A 12,913-nucleotide genomic window follows, 5' to 3' on the forward strand; every position below is an offset into this window, starting at 1 on the left:
ACTATATATTCCACGGTAAAGGGCACACCTATACAGTTACTCGCACTACTCAGCCAGTGGTAAAAAAGTAACTAAAAGTGCCTTCCCTCCTAGATAATATTACTTTCTTATTGAACAATAGAGTAAAGAAAGACATGCATCTTCAGATTCTGGGAAAACACAGCAGTGATGTAAACCTTCAATTAAAACACTTTTGGCCAGAAAAGCCGTGAAGTCTGAGTTGGGTCACATAAGACTTGTAGAGATGGCTTTCTCCACTCTGTTTCGATGTTTTTTTAAATTTCAATCAGTGCAGTCTAAATGCAAGACTCCTGTTTTGGATACCATTACCTGGATTTACTGCAATGGGTAGAGTAGATGTATTCTTTTTGACAGAAGGAGACTGCAGTATGCTATGTCCTTCCAGTTCCCTGAATAAAACATATCACCAGTCAAGCTGGAACCCAGACCCAAGTCAAGGTCCTTATGCCTTTTGATGGCCACACTCTTATCTCATAGAATGCAACCTGCAGTCAACTATCAGGAATATTTTCAAAAAAGGCAGGCAACTTGCCTAAGACTCAGATAAAGTGTGGCTGGTTCACCAGGGTTATCATTTAAAAATAAAAGATTTTAAGACTTCTTACCACTGTTCATATCATTTATAGCAATGCTTCTGAATAAAATTGGTAGATACCCAAGCTGTGCGTCTTGCCACACATATTTCATTCTAGGGACATGTTTGCCCAAGGATTCTATTTACGAATCAGGAAAAACTGATGTTTCCAAACACATACATACACCCATTAGCAGAAAAACATTTACTGTCACTATCCTAAAGGGTTGACTTTGAATTTCAGCAACAACTAGACATGAAGAGCATGTGATGTAACCAGGAGGCATAGGGCACAGCGCAGTCATGGGCGATGTGAAGCGGCTTCTGAAGTCCTTTACAGATGAGATCACCTGCTGCATCTGTTTGGAAGTTTTCAAAGATCCTGTGTTGATCGAATGCGGTCACAACTTCTGCCATGACTGCATTGCTGAGCACTTGGATAATCACAAAGGCCAGGGCTGTAAGTGTTCCGAGTGCCGGAAGCCATGTCAACCCAACAAGATGCCTACTGACTTCCGCATCAAGAGCCTGGTGGACAAGATAAACCAGGTGCTCCAGACCAGCGGCAGGCCAGCACATGTCCGGAAAGATCTGAGAAAGCCACGCAGGGAGGCGGTGCAGCTGGTGGGACTGGACAAAGATGGAGGCATGTTCGTGTACGAAGAGGCCATTAAGACCTGCTTACAGCGAGTGGGGGTCGACAAGTATCCGGTCTGCATGATTTCCATCATAAGGGGCCAACGCAAGGGGACAGCCACACTTCTGAATCACACATTGAGGAAACTGAGGAGTCCAGAAAGTAGAGGAAACTTCTGCAGCACTCAGCCCGAGAGGAAGACCATTGAGGATGGGGCCAAAGTAGTGTGGATGTGGAGGACACCCTTTCTGATTGATGTGTTAGGAGAAAAGGTTGCTTTTTTCCTTGTTGAAATCGAGTTTTCATTGAAAATTGATGCCAACAAGGAGAGCTCTGTGAAGCTTTCAGCATTGAGCATGCTGCTCAGCTCCTATCTGATCTTTACAGTGACCAATGGCAAGAGAGAGATGGATCTAGAATATCCTGAGATGTTCATTCATGCATCTGAGGAGCTGGAAGATGCCCTTGCCCTAATGCAAATTAGGCATCTTAATATCATGGTTCATGATTTAAGTTTCTGCCCTGTCTGTGGTCATGAAGGGGGGCAGCAATTTCAGCTTGAAATGATGCAGAAAACAGAAAAGGCTCACAAGTGTCCAAAGACTCTAAATGCCCTAAGGAGTAAGTCCCGATGCTGCATGATGTCTTTCCGTACCCATAAAGCTGCCGGGATGTGACAAGGCACGAAAGATGATGCAAGGATTTTCGATGGGCTGGCACAGGCGGCTCTGCACTATGTCAAGATGGATAATAGAGGGGCCAAGGTGACATTTAGCCAGTTTTCCAAGAAGCTGAAGGAATTTGTGGCTGGGATAAAGAAGAATTACGGCTTCTCCTCTCTACCTGAGATAGCCATCACAATGAAAAACCAGGTGGTGAAGGAGGAGTTCAGGGAGCTGTACAGCAACAATTCAAGGGAGCAGGGTATGGAGTCTAGCTCCTTTATGAAAGTCCTGCAGACAAATCCTATTGAAATCAAGGAGGAGCTAAGCCAACGCCTATTGGAACTGCTGGAGGCCTGCGCACAGCGGTTGGTTGGTGACGATGCCCAAGTTGTTGGCCGAGATCGAGGAGCATATTGAGCAGGTCACTGGCAAGTACACCCAGAAGCACCAGATGACCATGCTCGGGGTTAGCAGCTGGAGTGGCAGCCATGGTGGCAGCACCAGTCCTCTCTCTCAGCAATACCCCTGTCTGTTGCAGTCATGGTCGACAGATTCACTAGCTTGTTTGAGGGCAGTCATAAGCGGGCCGCTGCCAGGATAAGAAGGTTTTATCTGAAGAAAAATTGGAACCAGCCCGAGGAATCTGTACAAAATGGAGTTGTTTAATCAAAGAACAGAAAACAGAGAAACCAATAAAGAACACAAATGGTGCACCTCTCAGAGAAGTTTGGTTGATACATTTCATGGTCCTGTCATTTCCATTCTCTCTTCCACCCTCTCAAGGCCATTAGTCTACTCTCCAAAATTCCGCAATCACTTACCTTGCATCTGTAGAGGCATTATTAAATAAGCACAGCTGCCCAAAAAGTATATATTTACAGTCCACTGCTTTGAATAAAAACAAAGCTTTTCCAAAAACAAAAAAAAAAAACAATTAGACACAAGCATTCACTGTATCTCCACTGATATACATAAGTGGAGGTAGTATTTACAAAGGGATATTCTATAACAACTAATTTCCAACAAATCAGAATGAAAGGTGGAAAGACTAGTAACTTTATTAGCAGCAATAGTGACTTCATGATAATTTCTGTAAATTTAGTGCATGATTAAATTATTTATCGCAATTGTAAAAGATATTTTTATAATTTCAAACAGCAGCATCAGGCAGAAGATCTGTTTTAGTGGGTAACATCTGCGCGGCTGATGTCATACTGGAAAGAGTGTATCTTCAGCATGAGAGTGGGATTCCCACCCAGTGATCACAAAGAAAAAAGGTGTATCTCAGAAGTCTTCTAATCCTCAAGGCATGAGGTATCAGAATTTGACTGAACCACCACCAAATGGTCTCCCTTGCACCCAGCGGATGTTAAGTTACCAGAATATTGCTGCCCAAATACCACCTGGAATAAATATGGGGTCGTAAATATAGTTTACAAAAATATTGTTCAACTTGAGCTAATAATAAAATATTTACACCCAGTGGGACAATATTTTTTAAACAATATGCAGGGCACAATATTTATGGCAGGCAATATCTTTGACAATGATTTTCTGACATACAATGTAAGTGAGCCACTTATCTCTTTAAAGCTGAAACTGTCCCCACACCTATCAAAGGTGGAGGAGGATCACATTTTTGGGGCAACCATTTGTGAAGAAATTCTGCAGAAACAGGTGCTTCCTGAACATTAAATAAATCCAGACACCAATGGTACAGTAAGGTATCGCAGTCTGACAGCTAAGAATAGGGCCCGAGACTGTGCCTTTGGGTATGGTGATACCAATTACGAGGTGGCAAAATATGCCTCCCTCTAGCCTGAGATCAAAGATGCCCAATGTAAACTTTTCTCTGACTCAGCAATATGTGTTCTGTTGGAAATGGCATTCTCTGCAATCTCAGTGCAGCGACTCCTATTTTAGGAGTGACCTTCACATCAAGCAACCAAGCCAACAGTAGGAGATCACAAAATATTATTAATTGACAAATTGTATGCTAAGGGTAGCAATAACTATGGTACCATCTTAAAAGCTGCACCATATGTCCCATAACGGAATGCACAATGTGTTCCTAAAATATTTTCTTTGGTCTGCTAGCATATAATAATTTATTATTTGGATCACTTTTGTAGGTTGGCATGATGATGGAATTATGGCATCACTTTTAGTTTTTAGGTCGAGCATTAGCGCGCATGCGCTGTCTGCAAGACCTGCTCTAATGGATAAAACAACTTTATTCCCGCCTCCTGCTTAGGATTGGTCCATTCCAGCTTCATTCTTCTTTCCTGCCTCCTTTCTCGTTTACCTATAAGATTGAACAAAATAGCCCTAATTACGATGTTGGTAGGTCTTGCCTTCAACCGACACAGTTGCAGATTGGGAACGGACCGATCTCAGGTCGGTGGTTCAAACCCCATTATTTGGATGTGACCGCACATGGTGCAGTCGTAAACTTCCATTAATCAATGGGAGCTTGTGCAGTGAGTTGAAACCACCAGGAGCACAAGCTGCCATTGAAAAATTGAAGATTTTAAACATCCCTACACCGTGTGGAAGGCACCTCAAGGTACTTGCCACAGGGTGCAGGTTCAGTGCCCACCAGACCCAGATGTGGAGGACCAGCGGGAAGGGGGCCCTGCTGGGGGCCCCCAATGTCTCTTTCCAATGGCATTTCCAAGTCAGAAAGACCGACATGGAGAGGCTGTCAAAAACCAACATACTAATCCCGACAGTGGAAACGCCGTCCTTAAGGGATTATGAGATTGTGTTGGTCGGTCCCTCCGACTGCTGCCTCTGAACACACGCATTATAATGTGTCAGTCAGGCTGCAGCGGTGAATGCGGTTCCTTTTTATGGTCTGTCGACCATTTTCCTGTTATGTTCGAAAGTATTCCACTCCTGGAATTAAAATGCCGCCCATTATTAAACTCATCCTATTGCGCTCTGTTCCTGTATATGCATCTGAACTCCACCCCAACGTTTGACCTACCTTGTAAGCGAGTACGCTCCACGATCCTCAAATCTCAGTCAGTGTGCTCCGTTTCATCTTGAAATGACAGCCGGAAGGACTGCTTAAAACTATTTCCGGTATATTCCAATCAGCCTACTGATCTGTGTACAGATAATGTGTCTAATATGGTACTGTGTTAAATTCAAATAGTGGTCGCCATCTTGGATAAGTAGAAGTGTCTTTTTGTCATCTAATGTGCCGTGCCCTGTTCCGAATAAACATCCAAAATATCGAATCGTGATCCAACAATTATTGAAAACATTATGTTCGCCAAGCCACTGCTTCAAATGAGTACCGTCAGGTTAAACTCTCTTCATCTTGTATCCCATATCATATTTGTAAAATGTAATTTTCATGTGCCTTTCATCAAGTGAATGTTAAGATTGTCTATCATATTTAATCCCCAATTAAAAAACAAATGCATTAAGATAATTTTGTAATCAATATGACTCCATCAAGTCAGATGGCATCACGTCCCAATTCCAATCCAACATTCAACCATTGTTACCTTCCACTTATATAAATTGTGCAACAGGTTAACATTTGCCAAACATGTCTCACTGTTCTCACCTCGTTACACATCACTAATCCTACTCATTTCTGCATCACATTTCTGCCGTAGTGATTTCATTTAATATACAGGTTATTTGTGCTAATCCACTCAACTGTAATGTGTATCTGGTCGTGTGTCTTAATTCCCTAAAACATACTGCAGTTCCTGATCAGTGGAAATAGTTTTAAACAGTGCTTCCAGCTGTCATTTCAAGATGAAACGGAGCACACTGACTGGGATTTGTGAATCGTGGAGCGTACTCACTTACGAGGTAAGTCTAACAGATGAGTGGAGTTCAGACGCATATACAGGAGAAGAGCGCAATAGGATGAGTTAATAATGGGTGGCATTTTAATTCCAGGAGCGAAATACTTATGAACATAGCAGGGAAATGGTTGACGGACTATAAATAAGAAGGCATGTGAGGAGATAAGAGTTGGGAAACAGCGATAATAACACAAGTGAGTGTCTTTGCTGTTAAAAAGAAAGCAGGTTTTTGAAGTGGTCTGTACAACAGGAATGATCGTTGATATACACTTTTTGGAAATACAGATTGGCGCAATTGTGAAATATTGTAGGTGAACACCGGGACGGAATTTGAACCGGTCACCAAGTAGGAATGACATAAATTGTTTTTGAGACGTGATACAAGAATATAGTGTACGGTATATAGAGGGAGAGATATTGATTGGACTAATTGTCATTTAGATGACCATGTACAGTTGTTAACAGGAAGACAGGTATTTGCTTTGCATATCATTCTACATCGGGCCATACAGTGTGTTTAGTTAATTTGGATTTTCAAACCCAACACTATGGTGGGGATAATCAGTGCACTTCAATGCATTGCTCAGGTTTGCATCACGTCCCACGTCTTTAAGTGATACAACTTATTAATATAAATAAGAAATGATGCACTTGTAAGTAAGGAAGTAGAAGAGTGATATACTGTATACGAATGTATAGAATGATCATAAGAAAAATTGTTTGGGTTCCACTTAAGTCACATAATAATTGTAAAAGTAAAATATAATTTTGACACAAAGAACCAAATGCATGGGTGCACTACAATGTGGTAGGTAGTTTGTACACCACAACTATGATGTTCATTTGATTGTATCTTATAGCCCTGAAAAAGTTGTGGGGAACCCTTGATATGACAAAACACGTGTTGGCTGGGCAGAAGAAGTTGAGAAATAAAGAACACAGAAAAACCTCATGTGCACTTAACTTTTTACATAAATTGTACTATATATTGGTTATACTATGAATACATGGTTTTTAACAAAGGGAGAGGTATAAAGGGCCATGTCTCCATGGACAAAGCCTTGCTTGAACGTACTAATGTTATGACCTGTCTAGGGGTAGTTTTTGAAAATAAGTTGGATTGGAGGCCGCAAATTGATGTTCTATCCCTAAAATTTGCTCAGCTTTCTGGTTGCCTAGTTAAAGAACATAAGCAATCCCAGTCGAGAATGATAGGCCCCCCCATCAAAATCTTTAATGTGAGGATCAACTCGGCGATCCTTTATGGCGCTGAACTTTGGGGTTTCGCTGATCTTTCTCTTCTGGTTAAGGCACAATATAAATTTCTCAGATTGCTCACGGGCCTTCCATGTTCTACCCCTGTCAAACCCCTCCTGTTGGACCTTGGCTGTCACTCGTTTGAAGACATTGCAAGGTTTAAGCCATTGGCCTTTTGGAGGCGTTTATGGACAGTCCCCGAGCTGGACCCCTATGCCAAGGCCTTTCTTGATGTGCGATCCATCCTGGGGGCTGGCAATATTCCCTGGTTCAAACAGACTAAACAACTCCTGGAATCTATGGGGTTGGGCAATCTATGGACCGATCCAGCCAATAACCCCTTTCCCTCTAAGAAAGACTTTAAGAGCCTTTATTGGTCAACGGTGCAGCAGAAATATTTTAACTCAGCCACTGCAGAGTCCTTGTCAGGAAGGTTCCTAGCCCAAAAAAGAATTCCACTCCTCGAAGCTTACTGGGACACCATCACCAGACCTTGTGACAGGAAACTTTACCATCAATTTAGGGTAGGCACACTTCCGACCAACTCTTTCACCAAAAAATGGAAGGGTACGTCCAGCGACTCCTGTAAAAGTTGTTTTGACTGTATAGATTCTGTTGGCCATATCTTTTTTGTTTGTCCTGTCTATGCTGCACCCCGAGCTAAATGGCTCAAACCATTATGTCGAACTCTGGGCACTAGACAAGGGTCAGAAGCACTTGAAATGTTGAGATTTGAGCCTAGTGAACATGTTGCTATTGCTGTTGCTAAATTTTTGGCTTGGGTTTGGTTTATTAGAAACAAGAGGCATTAGGGTATTGAAATATTTTTATGTATTCTGTTCATGTTTCTCTTTTTAATTATGTATTTTTATAATTATGTATTCTTTTATGTATTGTAATTGTCTTTTATGATGTAACACATCGATAATAAAGACTAATGAATGGAATGGTTATACTATGTTGATGATCCTTTTGTTCTGCAATTAAGGAGATAGGGTGATTCCTCCTTCCACTGAAGCACCACTAGTGATACTAGATCTATTACAATAACCCGGGATTAGTGAGCGCCACAATCAACCCAACAAAACAGTCACTTAGTCATTTATTCATCTCCTAGACATCTGTATGTTCGAAACTTGATATTCTCCTGGAACCAAAGTGAGCTCCTGGCCTGTTGAATAATTACCAGAGAAATGTTGTGGTTCTGAGTAGAATGTATGGGCCTGTAGCAGTTGTGGAGTTGCCTGTACAACTTTTTGCAAAAGGCCCCTGTCTCTAGTAGTAGTCTTGCAGGCAACAAATTAAAACATTCTGTCCCACTATCCTGAAGTGGGCTGGGATCACTCGTACTTGCCCAGGAGTCTTGAAAGCTACTTGGCTGTGGCAGCGGTGATAGTTGCTTTCCTAGACTTCTCATTGCCATTTTCCCGCATCGACTGTGGGCTCGGGACTGCGAGGACCAGCAGCCCGAGGGGCTTGCACAGCTGCGGGCCGATTCTCACAATCGGCCCGTTTGCGAACGGGAAAAGGCCTTTTGGGATGTATCATCCCAAAGGGGCATCGCAAATTAGAGAATCGATAATTTGAGATTCTCTATTTTGCGATTGCATTTAAGGAATTGCAAATTGGGATTCCTTAAATGCGATGTAACAAGCACCCAAGTTGTGCGATTTCTCCTTAAGAAATCGCAAATTACCACCAACAACTGGTAATATTTTCAGTCAACATCATTTTTTTTGATTCACCGGAAGAAGAACTGCATTTCAGTATTAATATAAAATGTTTCTTGTTTTTTACATGAAATTAAGAAATCCACTATGTCAGTTTTGTGTTTTTGCAAACTTAGAAACTCTAAAGCTTATTTTTCACAGACATGGTGAAACACTTGTTCACCATGCGTAAACTTCAAATATACAGCCTATGGATCACCGTATCAGTGGCGCATCTTCCAGCAATGCATCATGGGTGGTACACCACCAGAAAAGAGGGGACAGAGGCAAGCGTTCCAAAGACTGCTTGCTCTACTCTGTCTGCTGTTAGTCTAACTCAGAGGAATTCACTTTGTAGGGTGAGCGCCCCTGGGTGTCTGTGGCTGTATTGGGGGGGGGGGGGGGAATGCTTCTGTAACTACATGTAAATGAAGATGGCCTGGAAACATGACCTTGTTTATATGACACGTTAACATACATACATAAAACAGTGGATGCACTGCAATCTGAGAGTCAGTGATGAAGTTGTGGGGTCAAAGCCCTTGCTAAAAAGAACAAATATTTTGTCAGCATTTTGTTGTATTTCATTTTAAGGTAACTGCTTACAACATGTGACTGCCGTAGATGAAAAATAAATGCAAGCTAGGCTAATCGTTGGGAAATTGACTCATTTCTGTTATGAAACCTCAGTTTGCAGTCCAATCACTGCAGATGTCTGTGTGATCAGAGGGTCACATAATTAAATACTGGTTGGTGCAGGGGAATAAGGTCTTGTTTGTTTATAGTACTAAGGGGTCTCCGCATGTGACAGAAAGCCCTGTGAATATGTAAGTCATTATTTTAAAATTGTATTATACACATTATAAGATAGGCTGCCACAAAATGATGTTGTGTTTAAGATAAAATAAGTGCTTTAAAAATATGCATATAATTAATAAGTGATCAGACTATACAGAGTGCAAACATGTTTGCCTCCATTAAAACAATCCAGAATTCCTGTGATGCCACCCTTATATCACCTCTCAAAAAATATTAAGGCTCAGATTTACTAATATTTGATGCAAGACAGAGCAACAACCAAAGCTTCTATATTGCCTTGCATCAAAGGGAGAGTGAAAAATGCACTATATCTACTTAGGTATGGATAATTTCTTCTCTCCCCAAGCGCCAATGCACACACAATGCCTGCTGCTCCCTCTGGCCTGTTTCCTGGCTTTTCGAGCTTTAGTGGTGAAAGACACTGCCCGTGGCCTACATCAAATAGTTCTGTACAAATCTTTGAGCCTGTTCCCGGCATGTGAGGCCAATGTGCTGAGGCACAGCACTCCCTTCCTTGCTGTCTTCCACCTGAGAGCAGAGACCGAAGAAACTGCATCATGAAGCTGGTTGTTGACCCGATGCTACCCCTAAGCTACAACTTCCAACCAGAAGAGTGTAAACAGAGGAGAGCAGACTAAAGGTGATTAACCAGTTTATGAGCACCAAGAGAAGATTTATTTTAAAGACTGGAAAACTTAAAATAACTTGTATGTTTTCTTCCAGGGTGTACAGATTAGCTGCCCACAGAATATCCTGTTGTATAATACATGTATGTCATTAGCAACCAGATTCTTGCAGCTCTATTAACGTAGGGTACCTAAAGGTTTAGAATATTTGATTGTCTTGCTTTCCACATTGTAATTCAAAAAAAGGAGCTCCAAAGGGATAATATGCCAGAACACCCTCCACTCAACACTTATTTAAACAACAAAGAACTGGCACAAATAGGCACTCATTCACTGTAGTCAGGATGGGGAAGAGGAAAGATAGTTTTATCAAAAAACCTCAATCTCCTAGTTAATATCTTGGTGTAACCCAATCCAGCGTGCCTCATACTCTAAAAATTAAAGAAAACAGATAGAACCAAACAGTGAACAGTGAGTACTTTAAGGACATTTTTACTTAATTTACTTTACACATACCACCAACATTCAATGTATATGTGTAAAAATGTGTAAGAAGAAGAGAAAGTATCTCACGTGCGCACCACCCGAGGAGCTACTAGCAGGTTCTCACCAGCTTGCCCACGTTTGTTTCATCATTAATAACTTTCTCACAACAGAGTGATGTGTCCAGTGAAGAAGAAAGTAAAGATCAAAGAAAACTTGTGTCCCCCGTGCAAAAACAACGACCAAGGAGGTCTCAAATTAAAAAGGAATAGACTCACAGGTACTATCCTTCTTTATTCCAGGTAGAGAGTCTATCCCACATTTAAAAACACAGCATGTTGTATACCATTTTAATGACGGCCAACATGTTTCATAGCCAAATTATTTGTGGCAAATTTGTCAGGGCCAACGAGGTCAACAATCACCTCCCTGGACAAACAACATAAAAAAAGGACTAATGGGAGCTATGGGCCCACATACCAGCTCCCACCAAGTCTGAGGGACATGTATCATGTACAATTTTCGTCCCTTACAGAAGCACTTTCGTTGCTAATGCTTGCATCGCACTCCAGCAATTCCGGGCGGTAACTCAACCCAGCAGCTTTCCACATGCACAAGCCTTAGGGCCAGATTTAGAGTCTGGCGGATGGTTTACTCTGTCACAAACATGATGGATGGATGTCATTAGCAATCGGGTACCTGCAGCTCTGTTAACGTTGGGTACCTGAAAGGTTTACAATATTTAAATGTCCTGCTTTCCACATGTACAATTCATAGGGTAGGATTTAGAGTTTGGTGGCTGGGTTACTCTGTCATGAACATTATGGAAATCCCATCGGCCAAATCACAAGTGCATTATATCTTATGGCACTTGTAAAAGGTAAGCGGGATATTCATAACTTTTGTGACAAAGTACCTGTTCACCCAACTTTAAATCATGCTCTTAGTTATTTTGTTAGATCTTCATGAATTTTGCTTTGCCCACTTGTGACTCAATTTTCATTTTTCTACCCTACCTTTCTCTTTGAGATTCATTTAGTAGGGCTTTGCCCAAGCACTTGCAAAGTGACGCAAAGCATTGTGTCAAATTTCTTACTATTATAAAAACCTGAAGGGACAAAGCAAAATTGTCAGCCTTTAGTCTAGCCCTGGGGCGTGCCTTATTTGTCAAATCAGATTTTGTTTTGTAAAATGTCAAGCCTGATGTGCTTGTTTTAAAACCTTTAGGGAGGCGTGGCTTGGAGAGTCAAGATGGGGGTCACACTCTAAGAGTGCTCCAAACCCCTCCGTCATCCACTGCCATCGATGACTTACTTTCCACCTGGAACCATGCAGATCCTTTTCCGGATGCAGCGCTGTTGCCCTGAGGTGACTACCGAGCCTGGCGAGTCCAAATAGAGCCTTTTTCTCCACCTGTGGCCTACAGTGTGTCTGGGCAAAATGAAGGACCTGGCCTATCTCTGAGGATCTCTGAAGCAGACCAAGATCGTCCGTCGGGGGCCCACCGGGTCACAGAGGAGTGCGGCCGGACACCAAAACTCCCTGACCCTTGAGGGAAGCTCAACAGCGGACCTCCCCATGTGGAACTGCCGTCGCCTTGGGTTGCCTTCAGCCTTCTGCCATGCCCCCTCTCCGGACCAACATGGTGATCCGCGCATGTGCAGGCCGGGGTTGGGCGGTGACCTACCTGGTGATCGCATCCGGCACAGGCCCCCACAGGGAGCATCTGAAGCTGGTGACCCGTTTGGGGGTAGCATGACCTAAAGAGGCGTACACCACACCTCACCATAGCGATAGACTCTGCGGCTCGCCAGCTCCTGAGACTGGTGGTGAGTGCCCCCTTTCTCTCTACCCTTGGTGGCTGCTCCGGCATGGGAATAGACTTAGAGACCACCGGGGGGCGGATTTCAATGACTGTGCCCCGTGAGAGCGGCTCGAAAGACTCTGCCTGTCGGGCTCCCCCAGGCCTGCAATGTGAGGATGCCCTGCACAGCGGCCTGGGAGTGAACACCTCAGCCTGGGCTGCTTCATCTTTCCTCCCCCGCCTCCACCACCAAACCCCTGGTGACCGCCTCAGTGTGGGAGCAAACCTCCGGTCCACCGAGAGGGATGGAACCAAGTGACGATGCCCCGGGAGGACGGCCCTGAAGGACCCGGCACGCAGTGCCTCCTGTGCCTGCTATGTGCAATCACACTCTCAGCGGCCCGGGAGTTGGCACTTCGGTCCCAGGCCGCTGCATCTTACCTTCCCCGCCTCTGTCTCCAGACACTGCTGCGGAGACCTGCCTGGCA

General features: G+C 43.2%; 1 protein-coding gene and 1 pseudogene across 1 annotated transcript in view; one reads left to right on the forward strand and one right to left on the reverse strand.

Annotated features, from left to right (window-relative positions):
- Window positions 1-12,913, reverse strand: part of NALCN (sodium leak channel, non-selective) — a 2,843,734-nt gene that overhangs the window by 2,338,379 nt on the left and 492,442 nt on the right. The gene's annotated exons all lie outside the window — the stretch shown is intronic.
- LOC146805125 (RING finger protein 112-like) lies at window positions 899-2,563 on the forward strand (annotated as a pseudogene).

The sequence above is a fragment of the Triturus cristatus genome, chromosome 8, assembly GCF_964204655.1.
Source record: "Triturus cristatus chromosome 8, aTriCri1.1, whole genome shotgun sequence".
Classification (NCBI taxonomy): Eukaryota; Metazoa; Chordata; class Amphibia; order Caudata; family Salamandridae; genus Triturus; species Triturus cristatus.